Source organism: Lolium rigidum, chromosome 3 (genome assembly GCF_022539505.1).
Source record: "Lolium rigidum isolate FL_2022 chromosome 3, APGP_CSIRO_Lrig_0.1, whole genome shotgun sequence".
NCBI lineage: Eukaryota > Viridiplantae > Streptophyta > Magnoliopsida > Poales > Poaceae > Lolium > Lolium rigidum.
This window is the reverse complement of record NC_061510.1, coordinates 91,363,833-91,384,063: the sequence shown is the minus strand read 5'-3', so window position 1 is coordinate 91,384,063 and position 20,231 is coordinate 91,363,833.

The following is a 20,231-nucleotide window of genomic DNA, read 5'->3' as shown; positions in this document are numbered from 1 at the left end:
CATACACATAGCACTTCCTGTAGCTGTGGTCTTCAGTGTTGTTGTTGGGGGGATGACCCCCGGTATGCCAAAGGCATGCCAAACCGGATAGTTTGAGCCGTCAAGATACCGGTTTAATGTTCTTACCGGAAGCAAGGTAGGAACTTAGGATAAGTGAGGCTAAGCCGGTATCCCCAAAGGGGTATGCCGGAGCCCGGTAAAGAAGATACCGGAAGGGAGGGCCTGTCGGCAGGACTGGTCAAAGATTCTCTTCAGAGCAAGAAGACAAGGATGAGCTAAGCAAAGTGACTTTAATCAGAGCCCTGGCGCCAAAGAGAGAGGTGACGCTGAAAGAAGCCGGAGGACATCAGCATTTCTGATTAAAGAGGACTCCGGCGTCACCTATGATTAAAGTAGCTTTGTAAAGTAGCTTTGTAAAGTAGTTTGTCCAGTCAAAGATACCATTAGGGTTTCTTGCTCTGTAAGCCACCCTCTCCCCTATATAAGGAGAGGGGGTACTGCCTCTTACAGGCGCGAGACCACAGAGAGATCAGCGAATAGAACTTGTAACCCTGTTGAGATCAATGAAGCTAGCGATCTAGTAAAGAGTTCTTCCTCTTGTCTCTCTTCTTGTATACCGGCCTTTGGTTGTGTTCTTGAGGAAAGCATCCGGAAGTTCTTCCCATCTAATCGCAAACCCTCCCCCGAATCCTCTAGCGTCCATTCGGCCCCAATCTAAGCCATCCTATGGCATCTGTCTGTTCACCACGACGACAGTTGGCGCCCACCGTGGGGCATGAAGTGGCGCTTGAAGGAGTTCACATTCGGGCGGGCATCCTCGAGGTCGCCGGCGAGCGTACGGTGTCCGCGCTCGTGCAGCGCATCTACGCCATGGACTTCATCAACGACAACGCGGGCTGCTTCGCCAACGGCGGCGTCTTCCCCAAGAGGCCGCGTCATCGAGTTCGGCAGCCACCGCGTCTACTTCGGCACCGTCCCTGTGCGCCAGCGCCTCTCGCCGGTGCTGGTGGCACCGGACCCACCAAGATGGCTCTGTGCTGGTCGCACCGCCGGCAGCGTCGAGGTAATGATGACCGGTGTGGCTGGTGCAGGAAAGGAGGCTGTAGGTGAAGGTGCTGGTCGCGCGGTTTCGACCCGTGCGGCTAAGCCACCGCTGGAGCGCGACGCAGGCGCAGCGGGAGCATCATCCGCGCCACCGGAGACACCGCTCCAAGCGGCGATGAACGTCCTCGCCACCCCCATCGCGCAGAACGTCGATCCGGCAGCGGCTCAGGCGGAGCTGGAGGCGCAGCGGCAGAAGGTGCTCGAAAGCGGCAAGGACATCGTCCGGGCGCAGCGCGAGCTGAACCTAACCCTACGTGAGTACAATGCTGCCCATGACTTTGCTTCTGTTAGCGCGCATGCTGCCAGGATGCCGGAAAACCGGCTAAAAGCTCGCAACCTAGATCAGGATTTGCGCAAAGAGATTCTTACCGGCAAGAGTGCCATCTGTTAGCATCGTGGAAAAACCTAAATACAGTAGCCCGGATAAAACTATAAAAGCTGCTAAGGCTGCAGTAGAGCTATGCGAGTCGCTTTCCGGAGATGCTTTGGCAAAACAGCAAGAGCGTGTTAGAGAGCTGCTGGAAACTATTGAGCAGCAGAACGCTGAGCAGCTGGCTAAGCTGAACAAGGCAGCGGCCTCAAAATCCGCGCGTTCAACAAAGAATGCCGGTAGCAAGTCCCATGGGCAGGCTTCGTCCCCCCATCCGGACAGAAGAAGAGAAAAAGAGGTGAATGCGCAACAGATGACTGTGTATGATCCGGTTCTTGCCGGAAAGCAACAAGCCGGACAACACGATGCCGGTAGGAAAAGCCAAGGGGCAGAGCGAGGCTACGCCAGAGGAGGCTATGCCGGAAACAATCATGCCGGTAGATATGAGACCGGGCAAAATTATCGAGCTGCAAGGGCAGCGTACGATGAGGAGGAAATAGATCCCCGAGGTACCGGCAGGCAAGGGCCGCGGTACCGGAATGTTATGATGAAGCTGATTCGCAAGACCGGCAGCATACCGGAACCCATTGGGAGAACGCTTGGGAGAGAGATACTTACCGGAACGGGATGCTAGGCACCGTCTGGATAGAGTGTACTTGTCGGAAATGATCGAGGAAGAAGGTCCTCCAGGTCCAAAGTGCTTTGGCCCAAGGATCATGAGAGAAAAACCACCAGTTCGCAACTTTACGTTGCCCCGTGACACAAAAACATACGATGGCACTACGAAGCCGGAAGATTGGCTCGCGGATTACGTGACCGCGGTATACGTCGCAGGCGGTGGAGGAACCGTAGCAGGAGGAGGAAACAGGCGTTGGGCCGTGAGGATCATACCATCGTTTTTGGTTGGACCGGCAAGAATCTGGCTAAACAACTTGCCGGCAGGAAGCATAAATGGCTGGCTGGATTTTGAGGAGGCTTTTGTGAGCAATTTCAGCAGCACCTATCAGAGGCCAAACAGGCCGCAGCAACTTGCTCTGTGCGTACAGCGCCCGAACGAAACAGACCGGGATTATCTGGCCCGGTGGAACACTACAAGGAACTCCTGTGAAGGGGTAATCGAAGCACAGGCCATTGCTTGGTTTAGCAGTGGGTGCAGAAGAGGTTCACCGTTGTGGCAAAAGCTGCAGCGGAACATGCCGACAACGTTGGCAGAGATGATACGTGTGGCGGATAGCTATGCGTTGGGAGACCCAACGCAGCCGGCAGTGCAACCTGAGCCGGAACAGCTACGCCAAGAGCAACACCGGGATAACCGGAATAACAAAAGAAGAGAAGATTTTCCGGATCGAAGGTACGGTCCGCAGCAAGTTGCTGCTGTGCAGGAAAACTCTGAGGCCAGCGGCAGTCAGAGGCAAAGAACCGGATCGCAGCCGTGGGCGGGTCCTAAGAAACAATGGGTGGAAAAGAAACCCTGGGTCCAGAAAAGAAACTGGCAGGAACCCGCAAAATACACCATGGAAGCTGCCATGGACCAACCATGCCGGTGGCACACACCGAACCCGGCACACCCGTCAAACCACTTGACGAAGGATTGTACCTGGACAAAGTACTTGATGCAAAAGGGAGCGGTAAAAGATGCACAACCGCCACAAGACATGCCGCGGCAACAACAGCTACCGCCACCACCGCCGCTTACCGGGGCAAACGCCTTACCGGTGCAGCCAAACCGGCAGCAGTACCAGCAAGTTAACCGGGTGGAGCAAAACGATAACCAACCACCTCCACCGGCACCTTTAGGCCGGAATGTTTACGAAGACCCGCATGTGTGCTGTGTTGTTTTTGTCACTGAGCCAACAGACAGGCAAAGTATGCATCGTCGCTCCATGGAAGTAAACGCCGTGATGCCGGCAGTTCCCAAATACATGATGTGGTCCAATCAGGAAATTACCTGGTCATCTAAGGATCACCCCAAAATCATGCCGAATCCGGGTGGATATGCTCTTGTTGTGGACCCAATCATGAAAGGGCCGCAAACTCGAGTAAAATTCAGCAAGGTGCTGATAGACAACGGTAGCAGCATAAACATCATGTACAAGCATACCATGCATACACTGCGCATAACAGAAAATATGCTTCAGCCCACGCGTACGACGTTCCACGGAATCGTTCCGGGCTTGTCCTGCGCCCCGATAGGAAAAGTTCGGGTGGACGTAGCATTTGGAGGCCGTGACAATTGCCGGGTTGAAAATGTCGAGTTTGAGGTGGTGGATCTAGACAGTCCCTACCATGCACTGCTGGGGAGACCGGCATTGGCAGCCTTCATGGCCACAACTCATACGGCTTACCTCAAGATGAAGATGCCGGCACCTCGTGGACCATTGACTGTGGTGGGAAACTACAAAGTCTCACTGGAAACTGCATCTGCCGGATCAAACCTAGCGGAATCGCTGGTGATCGCGGAGGAAAAGAAAAGGATGCAAACAGCTGTTGCGCTGGCTCAGTCCTCACAGTTGAGCTTAGCGGCAATGAGCGGAAACTTGGGCTCACCGGCATTCAAGCCGACAAATGAAACAAAGGACATTGTGCTGGATCCGGCTTACCCAGAGCGCACCGTTCGTATCGGTGCCGGACTTGATCAAGCATAGGAAAGCGCGCTCGTCAGCTTCCTCCGTGAGAATCGGAATATTTTCGCCTGGTCAACTGATGATTTGGTGGGTGTTCCGAGGGAGCTGGCTGAGCACTCTTTAAACGTCCGGAAAGATGCCAAGCCGGTACGGCAACCACTGCGCCGGTTCGCTGAGGATAGAAGGAAAATCATAGGAGAAGAGGTGACAAAACTGCTCGTTGCCGGATTCATTGTGGAGGTCACGCACACAGAGTGGCTGGCCAATCCGGTAATGGTTGAAAAGAAGAAAGATGAGAACCTGGAGGCAAAAGCTCCGAAGGTGTGGCGCATGTGCATTGACTACACCAACCTAAACAAGGCTTTCCCAAGAGACCCTTTTCCTTTGCCACGAATCGATCAAGTGATTGATTCAACCGCTGGGTGTGAGTTGTTGTCCTTCCTGGATGCGTATTCCGGTTTCCACCAAATTCCCCTGAAAAAGGAAGATCAAATAAAAACTGCGTTCATTACCCCGCACGGGGCTTATTGCTATGTTACTATGCCTTTTGGTTTGCGCAACGCTGGTGCAACGTACCAGCGCTGTATGCAAAAATGCTTGTTTGATCAAATCGGAAAGAATGTGCAAGTCTATGTGGACGACATTGTGATAAAAACTAAGGTAAAAAACACCTTAATTGATGACATCCGGCAAACATTCGATAACCTAAGACGGTTCTGGATGAAACTTAATCAGGCAAAGTGCACCTTCGGTGTCCCTGCCGGCAAGTTGCTCGGTTTCCTGGTATCAAGCCGGGGCATTGAAGTTAATCCGGTAAAAATCCGGGCAATAGAAAGAATGGCTGTCCCTCGAGAGTTAAAAGATGTGCAAAAGTTTACCGGAAGCTTGGCATCGCTAAGCCGGTTCGTAAGCAGGTTGGGAGAAAAAGCTCTGCCACTCTATGCTCTCATGAAAAAATCTGACACGTTCGTCTGGACCCCTCAGGCAGACGCAGCGTTTAAGGAGCTAAAAACAATGCTAGCCACGGCACCTATATTGGCTTCACCTCTAGAAAGAGAACCTATGCTATTATACATAGCGGCAACAAACCGGGTTGTGAGTGTAGTGGTTGTAGTTAAAAGAGAAGAGGAAGGAAAAACCGTCCAGAGGCCGGTATACTACCTGAGCGAGGTGCTCTCCCTCTCAAAACAAACCTACCCTCATTTCCAAAAAATGACTTATGGCGTGTACATGGCCGCCACGAAAATCAAGCATTACTTTGAGGAGCACCCCATGAAGGTGGTGAGTGAAGCACCAATTTCCGACATCATGTGCAACAAAGACGCCAGCGGCCGGATTGCAAAATGGGCAATCCAGATATCACCATACGTGCCGGTATATGAAAGAAGAGATGCCATAAAATCACAGGCTTTGGCTGATTTCCTTGTTGATTGGGCGGAGATGCAATACAAACCGCCAGATCAGCGGATAGAGTACTGGAAAATGCACTTTGATGGATCCAAACTCAAAGAGGGCCTAGGTGCCGGTGTGGTACTGATGGCGTGTATTTCACACGTTCGTTGGGCAACCCCAAGAGGAAGGTATGATGAGCACAGCAGCAAGTTTTCCCTCAGAAAGAAACCAAGGTTTATCGAACCAGGAGGAGCCAAGAAGCACGTTGAAGGTTGATGGCGGCGGGATGTAGTGCGGCGCAACACCAGTAGATTCCGGCGCCAACGTGGAACCCGCACAACACAACCAAAGTACTTTGCCCCAACGAAACAGCTGAGGTTGTCAATCTCACCGGCTTGCTGTAACAAAGGATTAACCGTATTGTGTGGAAGATGATTGTTTGCGAGAGAAAACGAGTAGAACAAGTATTGCAAGTAGATTGTATTTCAAGTAAAGAGAATTGGACCGGGGTCCACGAGTTCACTAGAGGTGTCTCTCCCATAAGACGAACAAGCATGTTGGGTGAACAAATTACAGCTTGGGCAATTGACAAATAAAGAGAGCATGACAATGCACATACATATCATGATGAGTATAGTGAGATTTAATTGGGCATTACGACAAAGTACATAGACCGCCATCCAACCGCATCTATGCCTAAAAAGTCCACCTTCGGAGTTATCATCCGAACCCCCTCCAGTATTAAGTTGCAAACAACGGACAATTGCATTAAGTATGGTGCGTAATGTAATCAACAACTACATCCTTAGACATAGCATCAATGTTTTATCCCTAGTGGCAACAAGCACAACACAACCTTAGAACTTTCGTCACTCGTCCTGGTGTCAATGCGGGCATGAACCCACTATCGAGCATAAGTACTCCCTCTTGGACTTAAAAGCATCTACTTGGCCGCAGCATCTACTAATAACGGAGAGCATGCAAGATCATAAACAACACATGTATAACTTTGATAATCAACATAACAAGTATTCTCTATTCATCGGATCCCAACAAACGCAACATATAGAATTACATATAGATGATCTTGATCATGATAGGCAGCTCACAAGATCCGACAATGATAGCACAATGGGGAGAAGACAACCATCTAGCTACTGCTATGGACCCATAGTCCAGGGGTAGACTACTCACACATCACACCGGAGGCGACCATGGCGGCGTAGAGTCCTCCGGGAGATGAATCCCCTCTCCGGCAGGGTGCCGGAGGCGATCTCCGGGATCCCCCGAGATGGGATCGGCGGCGACGGCGTCTCGGTAATGTTTTCCGTATCGTGGCTCTCGCATGCGGGGGTTTCGTCACGGAGGCTATTTGTAGGCGGAAGGGCAAGTCAAGAGGCGGCACGGGGGCCCACACCACAGGGCCGCGCGGCCAAGGGGGGGCCGCGCCGCCCTAGGGTTTGGCTCCCCCGTGGCCCCTCTTCGTCTCGTCTTCGGTCTTCTGGAAGCTTCGTGAGAAAATAGGCCTCTGGGCTTTTATTTCGTCCAATTCCGAGAATATTTCTTTACTAGGATTTACTGAAACCAAAAACAGCAGAAAACAAGCAAGCGGCACTTCGGCATCTTGTTAATAGGTTAGTTCCAGAAAATGCACGAATATGACATAAAGTGTGCATAAAACATGTAGATAACATCAATAATGTGGCATGGAACACAAGAAATTATCGATACGTTGGAGACGTATCAGGTACTTACTTCGCCTAAGGGGGATCACCTCCGGTATGTTTTGCAAGTGCATTTCAGGGCATCAAACAATGTCGCTGAATACGAAGCTTTGATCCATGGGCTTAAGGTCGCAAAAGAAATCGGTGCCCACCGGATCATTTGCTATGGAGATTCAGATCTTGTGGTACAGCAGTGTTCCGGGGATTGGGATGCAAAAGATGCCAACATGGCCTCGTACCGGTTTCACATGCAAAAGATTGCCGGATTCTTCGAAGGGTGTGAGTTTCACCATGTACCGCGCGCAGAAAATGAAGCCGCGGATGCTTTGTCCAAGCTGGGCTCATCTAGGCAAGAAATTCCTCCCGGCATAGCTTTGGCTCACTTAAGAATACCATCGATCAAACCAAGCCTGGAATCGGAATCAATTTTTGTACCGGAATCGCACGTAGTGCCCATGGATATCGATGAAGGGAACCCGGGGACTGTTCCGGCAAGCTCGGGGACTGCTCCGGCAAGCTCGGGGACTGCTGTACCCATACCGGAAGAAATGATGCTGGTGGATAGCATGGAGATAGATGCACCGGTGTTTTTGGTTCGAGAGACACCGTCATGGGTTAAACCTATTAAGGAATTCCTGATCAACGGCACCTTGCCGGCTGATGAAAATGAATCAAGGAGAATCCAAAGAAGGTCCAAAGCATATACATTCATCAATGGTGAAGTCTACAAGAGAAGCGTTACCGGTATCCTTCAAAGATGTGTGGAACCGGAAGAAGGGAAAGAGATGCTTGAGGAAATTCACCAAGGAGAATGTGGGCATCATGCCTCATCAAGGGCGCTGGTAGCAAAAGTATTCCGGCATGGGTTTTACTGGCCCACTGCTTTGGAGAACGCTGAGGATTTGGTAAGAAAATGCAACGGGTGCCAGAGGTACGCCAAGCAAAATCATACCCCAGCGTCCGGTTTAAAAACTATACCATTAACATGGCCGTTCGCCGTTTGGTGCCTTGACATGGTTGGCCCATTCAAGACTGCAAGAAGCAGCATGACCCACATCTTGGTTATGGTGGATAAATTCACCAAGTGGGTAGAAGTGAAACCTATCGCAAAATGTGATGGGCACACAGCAGTGAAGTTCTTAAAAGATGTCATTTTGCGGTATGGATACCCGCACAGCATCATCACTGACAATGGAACCAACTTTGCTCAAGGAGAGTTCAAAAGGTTTTGTGAGGACAAGAACATCCGGTTGGATTTGTGCTCAGTGGCACACCCACAAGGCAATGGCCAGGTGGAAAGAATGAATGCTTTGGTACTTTCCGGTATCAAACCTAGACTCATTGATGCAGTGGAAAAGTCACCGGGATGTTGGCTCGATGAGCTACCATCGGTACTGTGGAGTATAAGAACAACTCCAAACCGGTCTACCGGATACACTCCGTTCTTCATGGTTTATGGAGCAGAAGCGGTCATACCAACCGACATCATCCATGATTCACCAAGAGTACAGCTCTATACTGAGCAAGAGGTCAAAAAGGCCAGAGAAAATGATGTGGACTTGCTAGAAGAGGCAAGAGAGCTGGGTTTGGCAAGAACAGCCATTTACCAGCAGAACCTCAGACGCTATCATAACCGGAAGGTTAACCCGAGAGTTTTCCGGGAAGGAGATCTTGTGCTTCGCCTAGTGCAGCGCACTGAAGGCCGGCATAAGCTTTTGCCACCATGGGAAGGTCCCTTCATTGTAAGCAAGGTGCTTCACAATGATGCATACTACTTAATCGATGCACAGGAGTGGAAAAAAGGAAAGGCGGACAGGTCCGGAGAGGAGAGCAAGCGTCCATGGAACGTAGCTCTGTTGCGTCCTTTCTACTCTTGAAGTGGTGGTGTAAGAAGTTCCTTTTTTGTACCTCATATGCTATGAATAAAAGATGCCGAAACCTTGAATGAATCTCGGGGACTACCACAGCTTAAAGTTGCATGTAACTTGTTTATTTTTTTCAGTTTACCGGTTGCTTATTGAATGTTTTTACTTTCCGGTTTAGTAGTGTGCTAAATCCTACCGGAGTCTTCGACTCTGCTGCTGTCCGCAAACCGGCTTCATGGCAAGCAAGATAAACCGGTAGGGGATAAGCACATGAACTGCGGAGAGGGAGAGCAGGAAAGAACAATCCGAAAAATTTAACTAACCCCGGTTAAACCGGTTTTTTGCAAAATTTCAGAGTTATTTCTAAGTTCAAGAAGATGCTTGTTTTGGTGAAAGAACCTTGTGCTCATACGCCAAAGAACGCCCAGAGAAGGCAGGCAGAGCCAAGGCAAAAGAACCAAGTATGCATCGAATTGGATGCGGAAACAATCTAGAAATCTTTGCGAGTACGAGACAAAAGCAAAACCATGAGCAAATATGCTAAGGCAAACATAAGATAATTAACACCGGTATAACATACCGGCATAAACTGTTGTGCCACAACCAAAAGCAGATTTAAAGTTTTACATCATAAACCCCGGCATACCGGGGTAGAATTTAACAGATCATTGTTTTAAGGCACGCAGGGTCAAACAGCACGACAAGGTAAATCTTAAGGCAGGTAATCAGGCGGCAGGAGCTTCCGGAGGAGCGTCGCCAGCATCAGCGTCGTCTAGAGGCTCCTCCTCGGCTTCATCCTCCTCCTCATCAAGATAATCTTTGACGCCGGGAGGGGGAGGGATGAAGGTGCGCATTTCGGCGTACTCCGCGATATGGTACGCACGATCCTGCCGCTTAGCGGTGAGAATCGGGTCCAGATCGGTTTCCGCGCCTTCGCGCACTCCGGTGAGGGCATCCAGGTCGAGCTCCGGGTACCAGGAACAAGCGACGCGGAGGGCAGAATCCGCTCCAGCGCGGGCAGCAGAGCACTGCCACTCGCGGATCCTCCTGCCGGCGCCCTTGAGACGGTCGCTGATGAGGGAGAAGGTATCCGGCACCTCCTCGCCAGGCCACAGGGTCCTGGCTGGGTAGCTACATCAGGAATGTCAGATAGATTGCGATCTATGGCGCGCATATGAGACACCCGCGCGTTAAGCGCGACCAGATGGTCATTGGGCGTCCATGGCACGGCAAGATTCGCTTGGCCCTGGGCAGTGCGGCGCGCGTCAACCTTCTTGACAGCGTACTTCTGAGAGTCCGGAAAGAGGCCTGTGCGAAGAAAGAAAAAGGCTAAGGAAAAGAATCCGGAAGAAAAAGAGACCGGAAGGAAAAGAATCCGGAAGAAAAAGAGACCGGAAGGAAAGATAACGAAAAGAAAATAGGGTTGGAGGAAAAAAGGCTCGTATGCAGTAGTCAAAGTATGTAAAGGAAAAGGACTCACGGTAGGCAAGTGTGTCAGTTTGCAGGATCAACTGGTTGCATTCCTTGTGCTCCTCCTCCAGCCGCGCGGCTTTCTCCTCGGCACCTTTCCGGGCCTTGGCCAGCTCCTCCAGCTCAGCCCGCAGTACCACGGTGGCATTGCTGGCGTCCTCCAGAGCCTCGTCCATCTTGGCCGCTGCATCAGCTTCAGCGGCTTTGAGGGCCTTGGCATGGTCAAGCCCCAGCTGAATGAGCTGGGACTTGAGCTCCTGGTAGCTGGTCTTGTGGGCGCTCAGCTCCTCCTGATGCTGCCGGATGAGCTGGTCCTTCTCCCCTGCAACCCGGAAAAGAAGATGTTAGCAAGATTATGCTAGTAAATATGAAAAGGAAACCAAGTTAATAGGAGAAAGGAGAAAAGTTATACGTTGGGCGGCGGCGAGCTGCTCCTTGAGAGCGTCAATGGAAGCTTCTGGGATCACTGTTAAGCAGAAATTGCGAATGTTAGGAGGAAAAAAGGTTTCCGGTAAGAAAGATGCCGGTAGAACAAAAACTTACCTTGGCACTTATCGTGTGCCTCAGCGAGCTCCCGATGCTCCCATAAGAGCTCCTCAAAGAGGGCCTTCCGAGCGTCAGCCGTGAGCTGTTCAAGAAGAAGAAACGAGTTAAGTTTTGCGCTAAGAACAAAGTTCTTAACCCGAAACTCGGGGACTGGCAGTGCCGGTTTTGCGCGTTTCCAAGATAAGTTGTGCGCTAAGAAGAAGGTGTTTAACCCGAAACTCGGGGACTGGCAGTGCCGGTTTCACGCTAAGTTTTTAAGTTAAGTTTTGCGCTAAGAGCTGCGCTCTCACCACAAAACTCGGGGATTGGGAAGATAGACAAGAGAGAAACCGGCATGAAACTAAAGAAAAGATAGAACAAAGCCGGAAACGAAGAAACCAGTAAAGATTGAAAAAAGTTAGTACAACATACCATCAGATTGTTCATGGCATCGTACCACGCGCTGTCGAGCTCCTTCACGGCGCTGCGAAGCCGCATGAAGTGCTCCTCGGAAGACCGGTCCCCGACAGGGTCAGGTGCCGGCAGCCTGTCCTTGCCCAGACCGCGGGTCGCCGGAGTCATGTCCGCGGCGTTCCACTTTTGGGCGTAGGGCAGGAGATGCCCCAGGTCCCGGCCTTGGCGTTGGAACTCAGTAATACGGCCAAGAAGACCGGTGGCCTTCGTGGCGGTATCCCTGGCGGCCTTGGAGACATGCAGCACCAGAGGCTGCTGGCCGACGGAAGGGGCGCTGGAGGCCATCGCCTTCCCCTTAATGAGCTTGGAAGTCTTGGGTGGCGGCGCGGTAGGAGCGGCCCCGGAAGGCTTGGCGCGAGGAGCACCTGGCGGCGGCATGAGGATGGTTCGTGGAGAATGGGGAGCGCTGGGCGCATCACCCGGATTGGAACTTTCCGGCGCGGAAGGTTCCGGCGCGGAAGTTGTCATTTTTTTAAGGACAGGAGGAGCCGGAGGCTCCGCCCGCCCGGCAGCTTCTTCTTCTCCGGTGCCGATGTTGCTGGCGCCGGTATCCTGGTTCTCTGGGAAGAAGGAAAGATCCTCCTCCGTGCGGTGATCTGATGATGAAGGGGCCGGACGCCCCGAATTTGTTGTGCCCCCCGAAAGAGAGGCAGAGGTGTTGCCGGCACCAGATGGTGCCGGGCTTGAGCGAGGAGGAGGGGTTGAAGTCCTTGTGGAACCTTCAGAGCCCGATGGCCTTGGGCCAAGCTTGAGCGCAGGGCTGAGAAAAAGAAAGAAAGATAGTTGGAAAAAAGCAACCGGAGAAAGAACTTGGCAAAAAAGAGGCAAGCCGGAAAATGAAAAACTTACCCGGAAGCAGTTGGCATCGCCTTGCGCCCGTAGCGGCGCACGCCCACTTCCTTCTCCCCCACGGGCTCGGTCCGGAAGCGCTTGGAGGGAGGGGCCTGGCTGGGACCGGCATTAGATGCCGGCTGCTTGTGCTTTTGGCCCTGGGTCATGAGTTTGTCCACAAACTCGGAGCCGGCCTCGGCGCGCAGGGGCGGCACGCGCTCGTGGATCTATGAATTGAATATGGCTAAGAAGAAATTCGCAGGAAAGCAATAGTGGAAAAGTAAAAGAAACCGGAAAAGAAAATACCTCAAGCATGGTCAGGTCATCAGAGGACCCGGTTGGCTCTGGCGGAGACCGGCCAAGACGCGCAGCCGGAGTCTTGCCCATCTTCAGATCCTTCCAAAAGACGTAGGGATCTGGGTCGAAGGAGTCAAGGGCGCGCTTCCGGCAAGTTCCTCGCCGCTCTGCTTCAATGAGGGGGAAGCGGTCCTTGGCCTAAAACATGAAAAAAGAGGATTAGCAAGAGCAGAAAGTTACCGGCAAAAAACAACCCCAATTGCATAATCCCTTACTTCTTGGGTCGGAGGGTTAGTAGTGCTGAGGGGAAGGAGGGCCCATTCCCAGTCAAATGGCATAGCAGTTTGGCAAATCTGCTTAGCCTTGCGAACAACGTCCTTCTTGCTAAGGGGACGGCATGTGATCTTGGTAGGATCGCCAGGGCCATACATCTCGCTCATCCTATGCGCACGGCGCTTCAGAGGAAGCACCGGGCGTGAGATAAAAGTGCGGATAACATCATCCGAGCAGATGTTGGTCTCCTTCTTCAAAGAGGCCAAGAAGCGTACCACCCGGCTGGTTTCAGCATGGTCCGTCTTCGGGTTGTAGCTCCAATTGGTTCTGCTGGGAGGCCCCGCTTGGAACGGAGGAAGATCAATAAGATCGGCACGGCCGTTGTTCTTCACATAGAAAAAGGTTCCTTGCCAGGCGCGGCAAGACTCGAGGCCGGCAAACTTAAGGAAAGTGCTCCTTTGGCGGGAGCCAACGATGCAAGATCCGCACTCCACGGGCGGCTTGGGCTTAGGGATTTCCTTGCCCTGGACGAAGTTAATCCGCAAACAAAAGAAGCGGGCAAACGTCTCACGAGTGGGACGAATGCCGATATAGGCCTCCATGAAGGTGGCATAGCAAGAAAGGTAGAAGATGGCGTTGCCAGGAAGATGGTGAGGTTGGAGTTTATAGAAATCTAAAAACTCCCAGAAAAAAGGGGAGGCAGGAAGGCCGAAGCCACGCTCAAAGTGAGCAAGAAAAACAACATATTCACCGGGCTTGGGGTCCGGTTCAATTTCGTCACCAGGAATCCGGCAAGTGACACCTTCCGGAATCCTGCGGGACCGGTACAACCAATCGATCTCATATTCAGTGACATTGGAGCCCATCCAGGCTCCGCGGGTGATTGGGGAAGGCTCTGCGCCGGATGATGGGCTGGAGCTACTGGATGCTTCACCAGAGCTACTCGCTTCAAGGTGGCTACCGGATGCTTGGCTAAAGCTACCGGATTCTAGATGGCCACCGGACTCTTGGCGGCTACCGGATTCCTGCTGGTTGCCGGAATCGGTCTCCATCGGATCTGAAGCCGTGGATTCGCCGGGAGATTGTCTACGGCGCTTAACGGAAAAAGAAGAAGAAGATGCGGAGGAAGATTCCTCGTCAGACAATGGGGGGGTAGGCGAAAAAACAGAAATCCCACACTTGAACCCCGCGTGAAGATCTACGAGTAAGAAGAAAACCAAAGAAAAAGAGGAAATAAGAACACCGTAGACCCAAGATCTGAAAAGCAAGCAGATGGCGAGCAAAGCAAGATTGGTACCAACCTTGAGCGGCGCAGTCGCTGAGGAAGGTGTTCGCCGGTGGTGGAGCGGACCTGCGGTCGCCGACGAGCACCATCGACGGCGAGGCGGAGAAGCTCGCGAAGGAGCGAGAATGCAGCGGGCGCGAAGAAGGTGCTGCAGAAGATTCCCGCACGACGAGGTCCGGCGGAAGCGCGGCGTAAGTTCGCCGGGCGGCGAAGCTCAAGCAAGCAACGGCGGACGGAGAGCGGCGAAGGCGCAGAGGCGAGGAGCACTGTGCGCGAAGGTAGGGGAATGCGGAGAAGAGGAAGAAGAAGGGGCAGTTGTGCTTATAAAGGAGAGAGAAGGTGGGCCGAAAACCGCTGGGCCTCGGCGGTTCGCCTCGCGGCCCGCGACGATTCGCACCACGGGTCACCACGTGGCAAAGAGGTACACGCGAAAAAAGGGAGGCCACACGGAGGCACACACGGGATCCAAAGCGGCTAGTGGGATCCGCAGTGGTGCATTAAATGGGCGCACGGGAGTCGAAGCGAAGTGACAACTGACACTGGCGCGACAGTCACAGTGCGCATGTCTCTGACAGGCACGGGACCCGATATATTCTCGACTTCGCCGTGGAAGTATTTAATGGCTAAGATGCCGGTGATCAAGATGCCGGGAAATGCCTCGCGAGCAAAGAAAACATAAGTCCGAGCAAAGATGCCGGATTCCAGCAAAAAGCTAGGAAAGTTAAACCGGTATCCAGAGACATGAGAACCTGGCATGGTTTGTCGGATAAAATCCGCCAAACTATACCAGCTTCGGGGACTAATGTTGGGGGGATGACCCCCGGTATGCCAAAGGCATGCCAAACCGGATAGTTTGAGCCGTCAAGATACCGGTTTAATGTTCTTACCGGAAGCAAGGTAGGAACTTAGGATAAGTGAGGCTAAGCCGGTATCCCCAAAGGGGTATGCCGGAGCCCGGTAAAGAAGATACCGGAAGGGAAGGCCTGTCGGCAGGACTGGTCAAAGATTCTCTTCAGAGCAAGAAGACAAGGATGAGCTAAGCAAAGTGACTTTAATCAGAGCCCTGACGCCAAAGAGAGAGGTGACGTTGAAAGAAGCCGGAGGACATCAGCATTTCTGATTAAAGAGGACTCCGGCGTCACCTATGATTAAAGTAGCTTTGTAAAGTAGCTTTGTAAAGTAGTTTGTCCAGTCAAAGATACCATTAGGGTTTCTTGCTCTGTAAGCCACCCTCTCCCCTATATAAGGAGAGGGGGTACTGCCTCTTACAGAGCGCGAGACCACGGAGAGATCAGCGAATAGAACTTGTAACCCTGTTGAGATCAATGAAGCTAGCGATCTAGTAAAGAGTTCTTCCTCTTGTCTCTCTTCTTGTATACCGGCCTTTGGTTGTGTTCTTGAGGAAAGCATCCGGAAGTTCTTCCCATCTAATCGCAAACCCTCCCCCGAATCCTCTAGCGTCCATTCGGCCCCAATCTAAGCCATCCTATGGCATCTGTCTGTTCACCACGACGACAGTTGTCTAATAGTCTTTCTAGTTTTTTAAACTTTCAGAGCCCGTGTGTATCTGGATTAGCCAGCGTGTTTTGAGACTTACTAGGAAGTGCGCTCGTTAGATGGTTTTGGTGTCTGCAGTTCAGAGTATACATCCTCGACTTCTTGGCATATCGGTACTAAACTGGTCTGCAATTTGGAGTATACATCACATCTTTGATTTTACACAATATAGAAGCAACATTGACTTGATAGATACATAGAAGAAATGGCTATTTTCGTAGGTAAGTTGGCAGATAATATTTCACATCTTGGTGCAGAGTAGGCATCTTGGTGCAGGCCCTCTCTTTCACCAGTTCAGATATTCTTCTACTTCTTACTCTCAGCCTAAATTGAGTTGTTGCTCATGATGTAATTATGGTGTTCGTTTTCTGTCAGGAAAAGAGTTCAGAATCAGTGTGAGCTATAGTACGGGATAGTTTGACGTTTGACTTGGCAATTGGTAGGAATAATTCCTTGGTTTACTTTTTCTTCTCATGTGTCCACTACAGGCAGTGAATGGACAGTGAGTTGCTATTTGTAATGTAATCCCGTTAATAAATATTGCAAATATCAATAACAAAAATGGATGAAATGCCACTTATATGATTGATTCTGTCTAAAATATCTCATGCAACATACAACGAGGATAACTGCAGTACAGATGTATTGTCTATAAGGGATGCATGGTGGAAGCTAGCTATGTGAGTATGGCTGAAAGCAAATATCAGTGGGTTGCTATACAGATGTAGAGGCAGAGATTTATAAAAGGATAAATATAAATAAGGAGCACCCAAAAAGGACAGAGAATTGGTATATAATTAGGGTGGGCTCCACATCAACTTGTAACAGGACTAATGGCTTCTTCTGTTTTTATCTTCCATGCTCATTGTGGCCTGCCTCTTCAGGTATATCTCTACCGAAAAATGCCTGGGAATGTGAATGTGGTACATAATTTAACATGGCATTCAGTTCATTTAAAGCAGCATATAACATCTACATATAGCAAATGGTGGGGAGGAGAGCATTTAGAAAACTGCAATTTGATGTCACAAGATATATATCAGCTGAAGTTTAGTCACATATGTATACCCAACATTGGCATGACATTTTATATGGCAAACAAAGCACTGTTGCTGGACTAAACAAAGCACGAGGAAGAAAAGAAGCATTACCAATGCATCCTCTTGCTCAGTTCCTCCTCCTGAAGAGCATCTGCAAGCAAGAAGATTAAGCACTACAATTAACATGGAATTTGGGGAAACATTAAAGTTTGCAATGTGTAAAACAACTAAAGTTAAAATTTATTTACTAAAATTAACTAATTATTTTTAGACGATGAAAAAAGAGAAACTATGAAGGGCAGATAACACATACATATCATTGCGCATTTTCACAAATATTATTCAGTTTTGTTATGTTTCTCTCGTGATATCTTCCCTCTTCACCACACTGCAATATACTACCTCCATTTCGATGAAAAAGGCGCACGCGCATTCCAAGATGAAGTTTGACCAAAATAATTGAGCAACAAAATCTTGATTAAATTGTACGTGATTAGTGTCGTTAGATTCGTATTGAAAAATACTTTCTAATGATGCTAATTTTATAGCAACAACTTTTATATATTTGGAGTAATTTTTGGTCAAAGAAAAATCATGGAAAACGAGGAAGCCTTATTCATTGAAATAGAGGGAGTAAATTTTAAGAATTACTTATCTAATGGTTCTAGATTGAGCACTTTAACCCCTTCATTCATCAGCATCTCACATAGTCTTCTAAATTAAGGTGATCATCGATTTTGTTCCCCATCCAAGCAACTGTAGAGAAAACAACACATATTATCTTGCGGACTATTAGATAAGTGCTTACATTGCAAGAGAAATTCACAACTTTGGAATCACCCATGTTTGCATCTTCAGGTTCTTTAGTTCGGTATTCTGAAATAGTTCCACATAGTCTTCTAAATTAAGGTGCTCATCGATTTTGTTCCCCATTGAATCAACTGCAGAGAAAACAACACATATTATCTTGCAGACTATTAGATAAGTGCTTACATTGCAAGAGGAATTCACAACTTAGGAATCACCCATGTTTCCATCTTCAGGTTCTTTAGTTCGGTATTCTGAAACAGTTCCACGAATTTATTAGAAATAATCCCAAGGGACGCAGACCACTCAGAGTTGCAGATGCTTTGGACATTATGGTGGAAAACCTTAACCTGCTAGGCCGATTGCAAAGTGGCTGTGTCATGTGTGTGAAATGAGTACCGAAGGCATTCCAGTCGCAGGCACAGACAACGCGTCTGAGAGGAAATAAAAGATCTTTCACCACCGTAAACCAAATCCAAAACATGAAATACCTCGGCTAATGAAAAGATCTGGCCCAAACAAATCGTTTGCTCATAATCGACCTCCCTTGCTCCACTCTTGGGCTGGCCTAGGTGCTACAGCTCTTGGGCCTGGCCTGCCAGAAGACACCAGCAACCACTACTTATGCGAAGGAGACGAATAGAAGCGGAAATTGCTCGCTAGCGCCCGCGTCATAGCACCGGTTTGCTGAAGGATGTTTGTTTCTGGGCCGGCCCATTTGAGCTAGCTGGTTCGTTCCCGTACAAGCGCTGGTTCGATCGTTCCGCACGACAGCTACTCGTATATTTCTGTATTTTTTTTCATTTTTTTCATTTTACTGGTATGTTTCTTTTCTATATTTTTCTATTGTTTCTTTCTTGCAATTTTTATTCTTTTTAGACTAGAATTATTCTAGTTACTTAAAATAATTGATTCTCGTATATTTCTTTCTTCTTTTTACTTCATCCGTCTAAAAATATGTGTCTGACTTTTTCTTTTCTTCTTCCTTTCATGTGTACTTTTATTTCTTTTCTTTTTTCCTTTTTCTAGAACATGATCTTTCATAATTTTGTGTCCCAAATGATACAATTTTTGTTCTTTATCATAAAATTTTGTGCAAGTTTCATGTTGCTCATTATAAAAGGTTATGTTCCTTGCAACCTACCAGTTTATTCTTCACCGTCTATGTTGTTGTTCTCCTCCGTGTAGGCTATTGTTCCACATCGTCTAGAACATTGTTCCTCTTCGTACATGTTCTTGTTCCCCTCAGTGTATGCTATTGTTCCCCGCCATCTAGGATGTTGTTCCTCTTTGTACATGCTCTTTGTTCCCCTCCGTGTAAGCTATTTGTTCCCCGTCATCTAGGATGTTATTCCTCTTCGTCCAGGCTCTTGTTCGCTTTTGTGTAGGTTGTTGTTCCTCTTCGTTTAGGCTCTTGTTCCCTTTCGTGTAGGTTTTATGTTTCCCTCCATATACAATCTTGTTCCCCTCCGTTTAGAATCTTGTTTCTCACAGTTTAGGTTGTTGTTCCCACCGTTAGGATAACGTTACTTTCTCTCCAAGTTGGTGTTCCCCTCTATTGTTCCATTTTTAGGGTGTTGTTCCCTCCGTTCACAGTTTAGGGTGTTGTTCCCTCCGCCTAGGATATTGTTCCCCACCGTGTAGGATGTTGTTCCCCTCCGTTTAGGATCTTGTTCCCCACCGTGTAGGTTGTTGTTCTCCACCGTTTAGGCTAATGTTCCCTTCTGACCTATTTTTTCTTTGTTCACTATGTGATTGTAGAAATAGCCGATCCTACCTTCTGTCGTAGTTACTACACGCTGCTCAACTACAAGTCAGAAAAAGTCAGTTATATTCATTTATTCGATTTTATGGGTGGTGCTGGGAACAACAACAGCTCACGTCCTTGGCCAATACTCTCATGCATGCATGCCATGCATATGCTGCATGGCAGCCAAACTCATCATGTCGTCGGTCAAAGGGCAAAAACTGAGGTCTGGCATAGTACACGTGTGTGCAGATTTTGTCGACACGTGCAGTCTAATAAATAGCCTCATACCATTTTCCCGGAGAAAAAACCAATTGTATAAGCCGTGAAGAAAGAGCCGTTGTATTGTTCCGTTACTTTTCGTACGTGAATGGAAAAAAGCTGACCAAAAGCGAACGAAAGATGTGAGAGAGACCTATTTAAATAGCACGCCCTGTCAATCATGCTACCAGCGATGTGATCGATTCCTCCGAAGCGGAGAGAAAACGAGATCACGTGAACTGAATAAAGGAATTGGGCCGCGCTAGTCGACCGACCAAAACTATCAATCCTTCAACAAAGCGAACAGGGGTTACCGAACTAAACATCCAATAGTCCTACCTCGAAAGTTTGGATGAATTCCCACGGGTTTATATACCCAGCTCCCACCAATAATAGCACCCGGAGCCTGAACCTGCGGAAACACAGCCCGGAACCAAGGAACTGGCGGAACAAAAGTTGGACCGCGAACAGAGGCTTAATCCTTCAGCGAAGCGGATGGCGCGCGGGCGCGGCTTGGAACGGAACAGAAACGGAAAATTTCCCGAAATTACCAAAAAGCCATGAAGCAGGAGAGCCCGATCACCA